This window comes from Mesoplodon densirostris, chromosome 12 (assembly GCF_025265405.1).
Source record: "Mesoplodon densirostris isolate mMesDen1 chromosome 12, mMesDen1 primary haplotype, whole genome shotgun sequence".
NCBI classification, from domain to species: Eukaryota; Metazoa; Chordata; class Mammalia; order Artiodactyla; family Ziphiidae; genus Mesoplodon; species Mesoplodon densirostris.
In genome coordinates, this window is record NC_082672.1 from 34,378,812 (window position 1) to 34,391,726 (window position 12,915).

Below are 12,915 nucleotides of genomic sequence, written 5' to 3' on the forward strand. Positions count from 1 at the left end.
ATGATGGTGGCCTTGTGAAGCAGGGTTTTCTGCAGTGACAGCAACCAAAACGAGATTACGGAGTAGACTGGACATAAGCAACACACTTCACGTGTCACTGTCTCCCATTACCCCCAGATGGGACCAGCTAGTTGCAGGAAAACAAGCCCAGGGCTCCCATTGATTCTGCATTATGGTGAGTTGTATAATTATTTCATTATATCTTACAATGTAATAATAATAGAAATAAAGTGCACAATAAATGTAATGCACTTGAATCATCCTGAAACCATCCCCCCCCACCCTGCCCCAGTCCGTGGAAAAACTGTCTTCCACGAAACTGGTCCCTGGTGCCAAAAATGTTGTGGACCACTGACATAGAGAATATCAAAATGGTTCTGTGTAACAACGGAAATTTGAGGTGTGTCACACTTAAAAATAAACAAATCAATAAATAAGCTAACAGATAAATTCTTCAGTAGATCCTCACAGGTCATAACATGAAATTTAAACTTTTCTGAACTCTTTCCTTTGCAGAACTCTTTTTGTAAGCAGCTACCATATGAGCATTACCCAAGTCATGTTTTCCATACATAAAACTGAGGTCCTGGATGGGTAATATGAGGAAAGCTTAGAAAGGACTTTTTATAAACATGTAGACAGGTTCATAAAGAGGGACAGTGTAAATTCAAAAGGCTTGCAACAGGTGAGGAGTACTGCCAGCCTTAGGTCTAAAGGGGTTAGGAGAAGGAGAAGGTATAGGAACTCAGAGAGGGTAGCTTTATGAGAAAGGCCATCTGAAAGGAGTTGTGGCCTTCAGCTGAGGGAGCAGCTAATCTGTGGTGACCTGGTTACTTGGAAGAGGAATAAATATCCTAAACACTCTCTCCTCCCACTATTGCCTTCTGAAAGTACAAGTGTCCCAATTAGGCTAAACACAACCAAAAACAAACACGGGGGCACTCGAGCATGAAATCCATAAACATCAGCATCCTGGGAACAATGTGAAGAAGAGCAGAGGGTAAATCTGGAAGGGTCAACAATGGATGCTATCCAACACATCACAGGTTGCTAACAGCTACAGAAAAGAAAAGAAAACGTATGTTGGCAAAATAACTGTTGGCTAACATAAAGCCAAATCCTAAGGCATGAGGAAGGATATAGTGTGTACTCTTTTCAAAACTTCATTTTTAATTGAACTAATTTTAAAGACACTTAGTAGAATCGGTGTTTCACAGAAATCAAATGCAAGGATTCACTACCCATACAATGGCTGGTTTACCTGACTCTCTCCACCCACGTTGTAACCTTGAAGAGCAGAAACTATGTTTCTCATCTCTCTGTCCCCATTGCCTGAGATATATTTACTGAATAAATAAGTAAGTGAGTGAAACGAATGAATCAACTCTATAGTCTAACCTAATACTCAAGGCTCACCTAATAACATTTTCTTTAAAAATTTTTTAATTCAAGTATAGTTGATGTACAATATTATGTTAGCTTCAGGTGTACAACATAGTGATTTGACAGTCAAATACATTATGAAATGATCACCACAATAAGTCTAGTAACCATCTGTCATCACAGAAAATTAGTAGAGTATTAATAACATTTCCAGTATTACCTACCTCTATTTCTCTACTCCTGTCAAACGAATTCCAAGCATCCTATACTTTCTCCATCTGGTAACTTTGATAGCCCTGTGTTCTCTTCAAGAACGGAATTTCTCTATTGACATTAAGGTCTGATTATACTTTGTTGTGCGGAGCTATCCTGTACATTGTAGGATGTTTAGCAGCATCCCACTAGATGTCAGTAGCACTTCCCAAGTTGTGATGACCAAAATCAAAAATGTCTCCAGACATTGCTAAATGTCTCCCTGGGATGGGAGGAGGAGGTAGGAAAGGGGAGGATTGTCCCCCATTGAGAACCACTGTTCTACAATACCACTCCTCCTTTTTTTCCTAGTAAAGCCACCTCTAAGATGCTACCTTTACAGAAATTTTGTATTTCTTGAAACTGTATCTCCCTTTTCTCAGCCACTGTAATAATGACTTTTAACCTTCTATAGAGAACCTATCTCTTTCCACCTTGAACTGAATTGCTTGAGTTCTTCTATTAGATGCATTTGCCATGAAAATGAGAACATTTCTATATTTCTCAATGTAATTGGTGATTTATATTTTGTATGTTTTAGTATATGCTCAATAAATATTTTTAAATAAATTAATAATTTTGCTTTTTCCATATGCAGAATTGCCATAATATAGTCATGGATGCTGTTTGCATTAAGTAAAGGGCTTTAGAGAAAGGTAAGTCTTTGAGACTCTGGTATGACAAATTTCTTTTTACAATAAGGAGGTGGGAGCAATTTTGCTCACTCCCTGGGATGTAAAAGAGGCTTATGACCATGAGAAAAACAAAATTCAGAAAAACAAGCTATCCATGATTTCACAGCCTAAACATCAAAATTCAAAGCAGGATTTCACATTCTCTTTATAATGTTTTTTTTTAAGATTCCTAATTAACATAGGGATCCAAATTAAACATTTGAAGAGAAATTGAAGAGACCAAATGCATGGTTTTCGTTGGCTGACATTTACCATAACAATTTACCTTTAATAATGAGGCCTATAAAGTTGTTTTCATCTTCAAAATTCTCTAAGACATGAGTTATTGCAAGACTCCTGTGCAATAAATTATTATTATTATCTCTCTCTTTATTGATGGAAAAATGAAACAAAATTGTTTAAGAACTTTCTCCAGCTTACTTAGGTCAGCTACAGTGTTAAATATCTAATTCCTTTCAGCACACCTTTTTTTTTCACTCTAAAACCTGATTTAAGAATGATTTTTACAAAATATATTTTATGAAGTTTGTTATCAGAAACCTCAAATAATTTTTTTTTTTTTTTTTTTTTGCCGTACGCGGGCCTCTCACTGTTGTGGCCTCTCCCGTTGCGAAGCACAGGCTCCGGACGCACAGGCTCAGCGGCCATGGCTCACGGGCCTAGCCGCTACACGGCATGTGGGATCTTCCTGGACCAGGGCACAAACCCGTGTCCCCTGCATTAACAGGAGGACTCTCAACCACTGCGCCACCAGGGAAGCCCTCAAATAATTTTTAATATCAGAGATATAAATAACAAACTCTCCTCTTCCACTAAATATTAAATCAATCTTCAGTATTCCAGTTTAAACTATAAAATTTTAAAAAGTGATAAGTGATTTCTAGAAATTACTTTTCCATTCCTTCAGCATCATTAGTAGTAACTGGATGAACATTTTCTTCAAGAAAATATGTAATCTTTTAAAAATTCTAGCTCAAAGAGAAATAAAGTTCAAAACATAGTCTGATAATATTCCAGGATTTACAAACCTAGAACTTCCCTTGGGAAATAAATGACATGAAATATACTATGTTGTCATATTTTATAATGTTTTTGGAAATAAAATGTTGGAAAAGTTTTGCATATTTCTGTCAATTTTTTGTTTGTGAATTTGCAGTTTCAGATGCATTATAGGATATGTTCACAGATTTAGGAAAACAAATTTCTTGTCCTATTAATTCCATAGAATATGGATGCATCTTTGTATTTGCGCCACTTACTTATAATATATATATTCAAAATGATGTCTACATCCTGCCAGTCATCATAAATGGATCTTTTCCTTGAGATTGTTAAACATTTCTGTGCCTCTTTTCCAAAGTGGTCACTTAAGTAGCAGCTTCTCACTAAACACCCAGTTTCTACAATCATACCTTGTCTTCTGTTGAGCATATTAACTTGTACGTAATAGGTCAATCTACAATTTCACTTCTTAAGAAAATACAAATTAATTCACCAGTTTTAAAATTGTATCCATTAGCTGCTTAATAGTTTAGGATTGCAATGCCAGAAGCATTTAAGAAAGGAAGGAAGCCAAGAGAGTGGATGGTGAGAGGATACATGTCAGTGCTTAACATTTCAAATAAAGGTTGTCCACTCAGTGTAAAGGAAGGTGAGGAGAGGAAGGGATGTGATGGAGAAGTATTAGGAGTTTCCATAGTAGCAGAGAGGAGAGGTTTTAGAAGAACCATGGTCAGCGCTATTATTTCTTCACCAGTGGAATGACTTGACTGCTAACTCTCATGGAAGTCTTGAACTCTTGGCAGGAGAGAGACATGGCTAACCCCCCACAGAACACCACTTCAGAGTGCTGCCCCGAAACAGCCTTTTTCTTACTATTTATACATTTTTAGGCATCTGCATGCTTGCTACCACTATGACATTAATCAGAATGTGTGGGTGAGTGAAATCAAAAGTAGAAAGAGAAAATACCCCTGAGAGGAAACAGAAAGCAGCCAATGCTAACATTTCCCCTAAATTCACATGGAAAATTCCAGTGTAAAACTATGGTCAGAAATATTTCGTTTGCTCCTTTGTTTTCTTGCAGAAGTTATCTGAGTCTCCAGTGATTGAATAAAAATTTGGCAAAAAGTGACTTAAGAGGTATATTAAAGTTAAACCTTATATTAGGATATTGTTGTCTTTATTAAAGTACAAACATTTGGAAAGATGGAGGCAAAAAGGGAGGGATGGAAAGATGGATGGACATAAGAAAAAGGGACAGAGAAAATCTTCCTTGACTACCCACCTACCTACTCTATAAGATGCACCTGTTAACCATTTTATATACATCATGTTTAATTCTCACAGTGTGCCTGTAACATGGATTTATATACTATTTTTTATAAATAAAAAAATGCTCAAAGCTATTAGGCAATCTGCCCAAGATTACTCAATTAATATAAGTAGTAATAGTAATTTTAAACCAGATCTAATTCTGAAGAACAACCTTTTTGTACTTCACAATTCTAATACTTTTTTACTAATTTATACTTAAGTGAACACTTAAAAATCTAAAATCTTAGTGAGAGCATTGGGGCCAAAAAAAAAGTGGCAAAGAGAAAACAGTGGGACAGGGAGAGAAGACCATTCAAGAAAACAGGGCAAGAAAAAAGTTCTAGAAGAAAGTTGTGCCCTCTCCAAAAAACTTTAAGAATAAAGGAAACCATATAGATCAGGAGACTACAAAAGAAGCTTGCAAACACTATATCTATGAAATGCAGCTTTGTGAAAAGCAAAGACATTAAAATTAAACAAAACCAATTTATGATCAATTCATCAGTAAATCATAATTAATCAAAATTCTTAGGGAGTACAACAGTCCAATATGTGATAAATATTTATTTATTAATTGGTTATAAAACTATATAATATGATCCTTTCATAAGACTAATAAAAATGTGCTGAGAAAGACAGAGAGAGAGAGAGAAAAGAAAGAGAGACCTTCATAGCACTGACTTATTTCTGGACAGCTCTGCCAAAAATTAATGCAATGCCATTAATCTTAACATGTATTTATCACCATCAGACAGTTTTCAATTCATTCAATGCCACTCATTTTTCAGCTAGAATGACAGTGCCAATTAAAATTAATATTTCACATACTTCTTCAGGTACTTTTAATGGTTTATTAAATTCCAGGAACTACATACTGCCACTACTATCTTTCTTCTATTCTCAAAGTTTGTAATTCGACATGAAGCTATCAATCTTAACATAATTTATGCTTTATAAGACCATGTTATTGTTAATTGATCCCAGTGCCCTCTAAATTTTCCAAGATGCTATATATATAACAGCTTATAGGAAAAACAGGTTTACCAAAATCAATGAAAAATTTTTTATGATCACATACATTTTCTATTTCACCTTCCACAGTATCTATATATTTCATATAGATATGAAGATCTAAAAATAGAGTACTTTCTGTTTTCTTGAATGGTTATTTTCTAAATATATTGGTTCCTTAAACATCCAGAAAGTCAAAGAGGTTACTTATTTTACAGAAAGGAAATTAACAGAGAGCTCTAGATTTTTTTTCTTGATAAAATAGATTATAATTTTGAGTGGTTTGAGAACAGCAGAAAGTCAGAGGTTACATCTTTTATTTTATTTATTTATTTATTTTTGGTGATTTTGCTATCATGAAACTCTGATGTCCATCTGGAAAGAATCAGAAGTATAAAGTATCAAATCTAGGTTCAGTGTGCCATGGAGTTATTTACGTTAAATGTTGGTATAGTTTGATATACTATTTAGGATTTAGTATTTGGACCAGCTGCATGAGACAGAAAACAAAAATTACTAGTGGCCTGAACAAAACAGTAGTATACTTTTCTCTCATGTAAAATAATTTTGGGGGAAGGCAGTCAGAGCTTTCAGAGACCCAGACTATTTCTCTTTCTACTCTGCAATCCTAGTACATGTTTCCCATTCTAAAGGTCAATCATGGTTCAAAAAAGAGGAAAGGAAGACAAAGAGCATACTTCCTCTTTTTAAAGAAGTCTTTGCATAAATTCCACACAATATTTCCACTTATATCAATGGAAATAAATTAGTCACATGATCACACCCAACAGCAAGACAGGAAATAGTCTTTTAGTTGGGCAAAAAGTCAGAATTTTCTCACAAAAGAAGAAATGGACATTAGGGGGCAATTAAAAATCCATGACACGAGAGTGTGCCCTCCTTGTCCCTCATTTTTAAAAGCATTCTTCAAATGCTTTTTAAATCATCTGTTATATTCTTTCTTTGTGTAATGGCTTTCATTATCCAATATCCAACTTATCAACCCAATGTAACTGTCATTATCTTCAAAGCTACATTTATTATTCAGTCTTGTCTCCTAACTTCCTAATTTCAAAATGCCTTTTGTCATCTCTACTTGGATTTTCTACAGTGTGACAGACATACTGCTATGTACTCACCAAGCCATTCTATTTTTTTTGGCAGAGAGGGGGATGGTGCACACAAGAAGACTACATTTACCAACCTCCCTTACTATAAACTGAAACCATATGACTAGATTCAGGCCAGTGGAACACTGGAAGAAGTGATAGATTCTTAAAAGGTCCCATTTGATAGTTCACTCTTTCTGCTATATCTGAGGCAGGGGTGATGGACTCCAAGATGGCAGAGCTTAAGAACTGAAGGAGTCTACAGGTGTGAGTCACTGCTTAGAGATGAGCAATCCAGGAAAAAACATTACACAAACCCCTATCAGACTTCCTATTAAAATTATGAGATTTGAGAGGTTATTTGTTCCATAAAGCATTAATTACACTGATGAACACAAACAGGTATCAATAATTTAAAGGTTCACTATATGTTCCAGTGACTCAAATATAGTTCATACCAGATTAGTTTTGTTAGGTGGACAAACCATGTTTAGAATTACAGGTTTTCTTGATATCAACCAGATAGACTGAAATCCAATGTTAATCAAATTATGAAGGTTAGAGGAATTATATATAATAGCATAAAGGGGAAACATCACAATCAGTGAGGGCAAATTCTGGGGACTCTTCAATTAAGTCTAATGGTTTTGATTAGCCTTCCTTCAGTGCTGTGTATATCTACTGTCTCTACTCCTTGTGATCAGAGCTGTTGTCTAATTTCTGTTTCCACACAAATACACAGTATCTTACTTTGTATGGAATGAGTGTTCAGTGATAATGATGATAATGTTGATGACAGTGATAATGATAGTATTAATAGAGTTGAAGTAAAACTGTACTTGGTGTCATTTTATCAAGATTAGTAAATGTATAATAAATACTTTCAAATAATGAGTTTGGAGGTGGAATAGTTTAAAGCTATTCCCCCTTTATTTAATTTTTCTTTTTTTTTTCTTTTTTCCATTTTAATTTTTGGTTGCCTCACCTCTTGTATATGTACCAAGTTTTATCATATGATCACTTACTCAAAATTTTTCACTTTTGAGCTTTCTTCTAAATGTGTATTTGTGTAAATGAATCAGTACATTTAAATCCTAATTGGCATCCTCACCTTTCATTAAAAACAAAAGTCAATACTTGTCACCTCACTTTTTTCCCTGCTGACATGTGACTAATTTTTCTTCCAATGTCTCCACACCTGAAAGAAGTCACAAGAAGGATTGTCTACCTAAATAAGGAAGAATTTGAGTAAATAAGCAATACTGCTCCATCTACAGTTTTTGAACACTTAAACATGAATTGCAATATATATGTGTTTTTAGATAAAAAGTACAAGGACAGAGTCTTTTTCATGCTGTGTAAGCTGTGCAGAAATAATGGTGATATTTATTCTAGTTGTTTGAGCAGAGATCACATTGAAGTCAAATGGAAGATGTATGACAAGAGGAATGAAGAGAAACTTTTACAAATATAATAGGACCCCTATTAAAGGAGCTTTAGAAAGACTTCAGTAAAAACTTGTACTGTTAACTATGACAAGAAAGACAAAAGAGAAGAAAGGGGAAAAGGGGTATTCAAAAGAGAAAGAAAAGCATGGACAAAAGTTTGTTTTTTTAAGTACTGCAGAAAAGAGACAGAAAAAAATTATGAGATATAAAAAGAGCACAAAATAATACAGGTTTATCCTATTCTACTTTATTCCAATTTTCCCTGAAAAGAAAAATGGTCATGAAAACAGAAAAGAGACAGGGTTATCGCAGGTAGGAAACCTTTAGGAAACAAGCATGTGGAGTACAAGGACAGTATCAACTATGGAAGAAGACTGTTGCAAGTACAAAGGAGAAAATAACCTGACTCATTTGGTAACAGACCACTCTCCCCAACACCCCCCCAAAAAAAAGATTTTTAAAATCCTTCATGTTTAAATAGAAATACAGTCAGATACTAAGGAATTAAAAAGGCCTCCAAGTGCCTTCTTTGTGAGTGTCTGCCTTTGTGTTCACTTTCATGTCCTCATCCCCAGTCCCCAGCCTGAGTTCCCACTTTATAGAGAGTGTCTGGCACAGAGTGAACTGACATTAAATGTCTGACGAAATGTTCATGAATTCAAAGTGCTCTTCTAGAGAGGGGTACAAAAAGCTTTCCTTATGTCCAATGAGGTTTTATATGTTGGAAACTGCACTGAACTGATGTTACACTTATGTACTTGATTTTCATACCTTCGATGAAAACCCTTCTCTATCTTGGAAGGTATCTTTAAACTGTCCAAGACTGCAAACTGGTAAAGGACACAAATGGAGCAGTAGAGAAGAAAGAGGATAAATAGAAAACAAATTAATTCAGCCAAACCCTCCTTAGTGATTAATGGACTGACAGATGTCAATGCCAAATCACCCTTATATCTATAGACTCTTAAGTGTTACTTCTCAGTATTACTCTACTTCTTGGATTAATACTTACTCTAAGTATTACTAAAGAACCAATTTAGATGTTCATAATACAATGACTTTTGACCTGATGAGAGTGATGCGTAGGCATGGAATAAATATCAGAGTTGGCAATTCTATCAAAAGAACCTACCAATTCCAAATGATATGTTTCTTAAAGACCTAGAATATCAGAGCACTTGCTGATCAGACATGAAGGAAGATAACAGGGAGCTCTAGACATTTTTTTTCTTCCTGAAATAGATTATAATTTTGAGTGGCTTGAGAAATGACAAAAAGTAATGAGCTACCTCTTCTGTTGATTTGTTATGCTTTTGTTGTCAGGTACCTCTGATGACTACCTGGAAAAAGTCAGAAATATGCAATATCCAGTCGGGTTTCAGTGTGCCATGGAGTTAGGTCAAAGGAGATGCAAGATCTACAGAATTTAATCTTTACATTTAGAAGAACAATGCGTGGATAACATAGACTAGGAAAATATGAGGAAAGCCATTAAGGAGTAGATAACAATATAGAATAGTCTACTTAAAAAAGGAAGAAGGTGCAAAATCTAAGTCAACAAGGACCCCAGACATAGGCCTTAGGGGTTTTTCAGCCTATTTGGCTCACAGAGAAGTCATAATTACGTGCCGGAATTAATTTTATATAACAATCTTGTTCTGCAGAGGATGTTCCTGGATTTAGTACTTCTAACTATTATCTTGTAACACTGTACAACTTAAATCTGTATAATGCTTTTTCTTTTTCAAGGTTCTTTCATTTATGTTAATTTGCTCTGTGAGATAAGATAAATATAACTTCTCCTGGTTTTGAAGATGAAGAAAACAAAGCATCAAAAGATCACAGGGCTAAATCAAAGTATGGAACACACCTCACAATTCCCAGCTCATTGAGAAAATGGAAAAGTTAAATTCTTTGCCCTATATTTACCCCAACCCCCATCCAGCTGTACATTTCAACCACATACTTAACCTAGTTTGTAATTAAATATTAGTGAGATATTTTAATTAATATCTTACCTTCCAAGAATAAGCTCCATAAGTGTTTTGTTTTTCTTCATCATAACTCTCGCAAAAAGCATGGTCCTTGGCACACTAGAGATGGTCAATAGATACTTGTTGCATGAATGGATGCATGATTTTTTTTTCATCAAATGGTACATAATCTTTGTCCCTTCATCTAATTGTACTTCAACTATATCACTTGAAGCTTTTTGTTACACTTGGTTATCTCTGCATGTATACATCTATTTCCTTCTGCTAGAGTGTAGATTCTTAATTATCTATGACCATCAAGACCTAATACAGGTCTCTGTTCTGATGTGGCAACCAATAAATGGTTGAGAAAATTTAATTTTTCTTCATGCAGTCTAGGAAGTTTACTAGAATGATTTTTTAAGTGCTATGATCACTGATTAGAGACAAGACACCTACACAGTAAGCCCTTGATGAATTTTAGGACATACAACATTTTCCAAGTGAGTGAATAATTCTCTCTTGGTCTAGAGCCATGACACATATTACATGAGCCGTGACTGCTGCCTGTCAATCCATGTGAGATCACCTTCTTCCTTCAAAAGACACCCTTCTTAAGCCACTATCAGAGAGCAGGTAAAAATTGAACATTCAGACTGGCCATTTGAATTCTGACATTTCTTTTTTTTTTTTGCGGTGTGCGGGCCTCTCACCACTGTGGCCTTTCCCGTTGCGGAGCACAGGCTCCTGACGTGCAGGCTCAGCGGCCGTGGCTCACGGGCCCAGCCGCTCCGCGGCATGTGGGATCTTCCCAGACCAGGGTACGAACCCACGTCCCCTGCATCGGCAGGCAGACTCTCAACCACTGCGCCACCAGGGAAGCCCTGACATTTCTTACTAACATGTTAATACTGCCAGTAATTGCTCTCGGTTGGGGACTGAATTCCCTAAAACAGGTGACAATTTTTTTCTTGTTTTTACATGGGCATCAAGCCCTTACCCTAGAATGTGAGAAATGCCAGTGGTAAAAAATTCTGACCTAACATTCTATACAAGTAGAAGTTGCACTTCGTGAAACTAGAAAACTGAACATTTTAAAAAGATTTCGTCCACACCTCACACCTCAAAGGGAGAAGTGACATCTTCAGTTCTTGCTTCTCAATCAGGAATAAAGATCTCCCAACGTAAGAAGGGAAAACAGCAGTAATTCAGAGACATTTTAAAGTCCAGTAATATATGACATAGAACTGAAGTCTGTGAAGAAAACCACTACTTTGAAAGGATAAAATTATCCACTCAACCTTCAGATACACTAATTAAAATGATATCTTCCTAAAGAAAAAATGCTAAGTCAGATACTTTACAAAATAACAGCCTAGTTTCACTGAAATTCAATTTCATATAAGCAAGAGGTTCTTAAATGTCATTCATATCCTTACACAAATGGTATCCACAATGACATAGAGACAGTTTATTGATCATATGATTCAAATCTCTGAATTTCCTTATTCCCAATCTTTATTTAAGGGTTAAATTTCATCTCACTTATATGTCTTTTTAAGGGACAGCTAAAGGCCATCCACTTGCTTAAGTTCCCTACTGAGCTGCAGTTATTTTTATACCTGAAAAATAGCTGTCTGCCCAATCCATCACTAGTTCTTAATCACTTGCTTTTGGTCTTTCTGTTTTTACTCTTAGTAATGATAAAAATAAGAAACGTGTCTTAATTGTAAACTATTAAAGCCTTAGTTTAAAACCTGCCTGTGGATTTTTTTGTAAATCATTTTAATTTTGTTCTTTATTTCTCAACTTATTTATCACCTCCAGCCTTGCTCTAATGATGCTTAAGATTTTGTTTTACTATAGACAGAAAAATTATAATTTATAAATATGTCTAACATGAAAACAAAACTCCCTCCAATCTGCTTTAGCTCCTAGAGAACACATCAGCTTGAACAAAAGGCTCCAGTTGAGTCTCTGGGAATACAAGAGTGGGTATCTTAGTTAGCTCAGGCCACTAACGAAAGACCATAAGTTAAGTGGCTTATAAACAACAAAATTTTATTTCTTACAGTTCTGGAGACTAGAAGTCCAAGATGAGCATGCCAGCATGACTGAGTTCTGATGAGAGCCCTCTCCTGGGTTGCACACTGTCAACTCCTTGTATTGTCACATAGTGGAGAGTAGAGAAGGAAAGCAAGCTCTTTTGTGACCCTTGTAAGGGAAATAATCTCACTCATGACAGCTCATCTAATCCTAAATACCTCCCAAAGTCCCCACCTCCTAATATGTCATTTTGGGGGGTAGGGTTTCAACACATGAATTTTGGGGGGACAAAACATTCAGTCATAATATGAAATAATTGCTATATCATGTAGAATGCTGAAGGGGAGTAGAATATACTACTTCAACATATGTCACTTGGCATAAGGACTATTTTGAGCCGAGGTCAATAGAGAAGCAGCAGATACAGGAAGAACTTTCTGCACTCCCCCATTTTTCCTAAAAGGAGAGCATAAGTTTCCATTTGTAAATGTGTTCCCCTCTCCATGAAGAGGAAAACAACTCTTATCTGCATAACAAAACACACTCAATAACCCTTATCTACTATATATTTCCTAGTCATCTTCCCATAATTTACTGCCCCTAGTAGCCCAAACCCCCTCTTCCTTTGTCTAATCATTTCTCCGCAATTTATGACCCTTTGTTAAAATGGTATACATGCCCC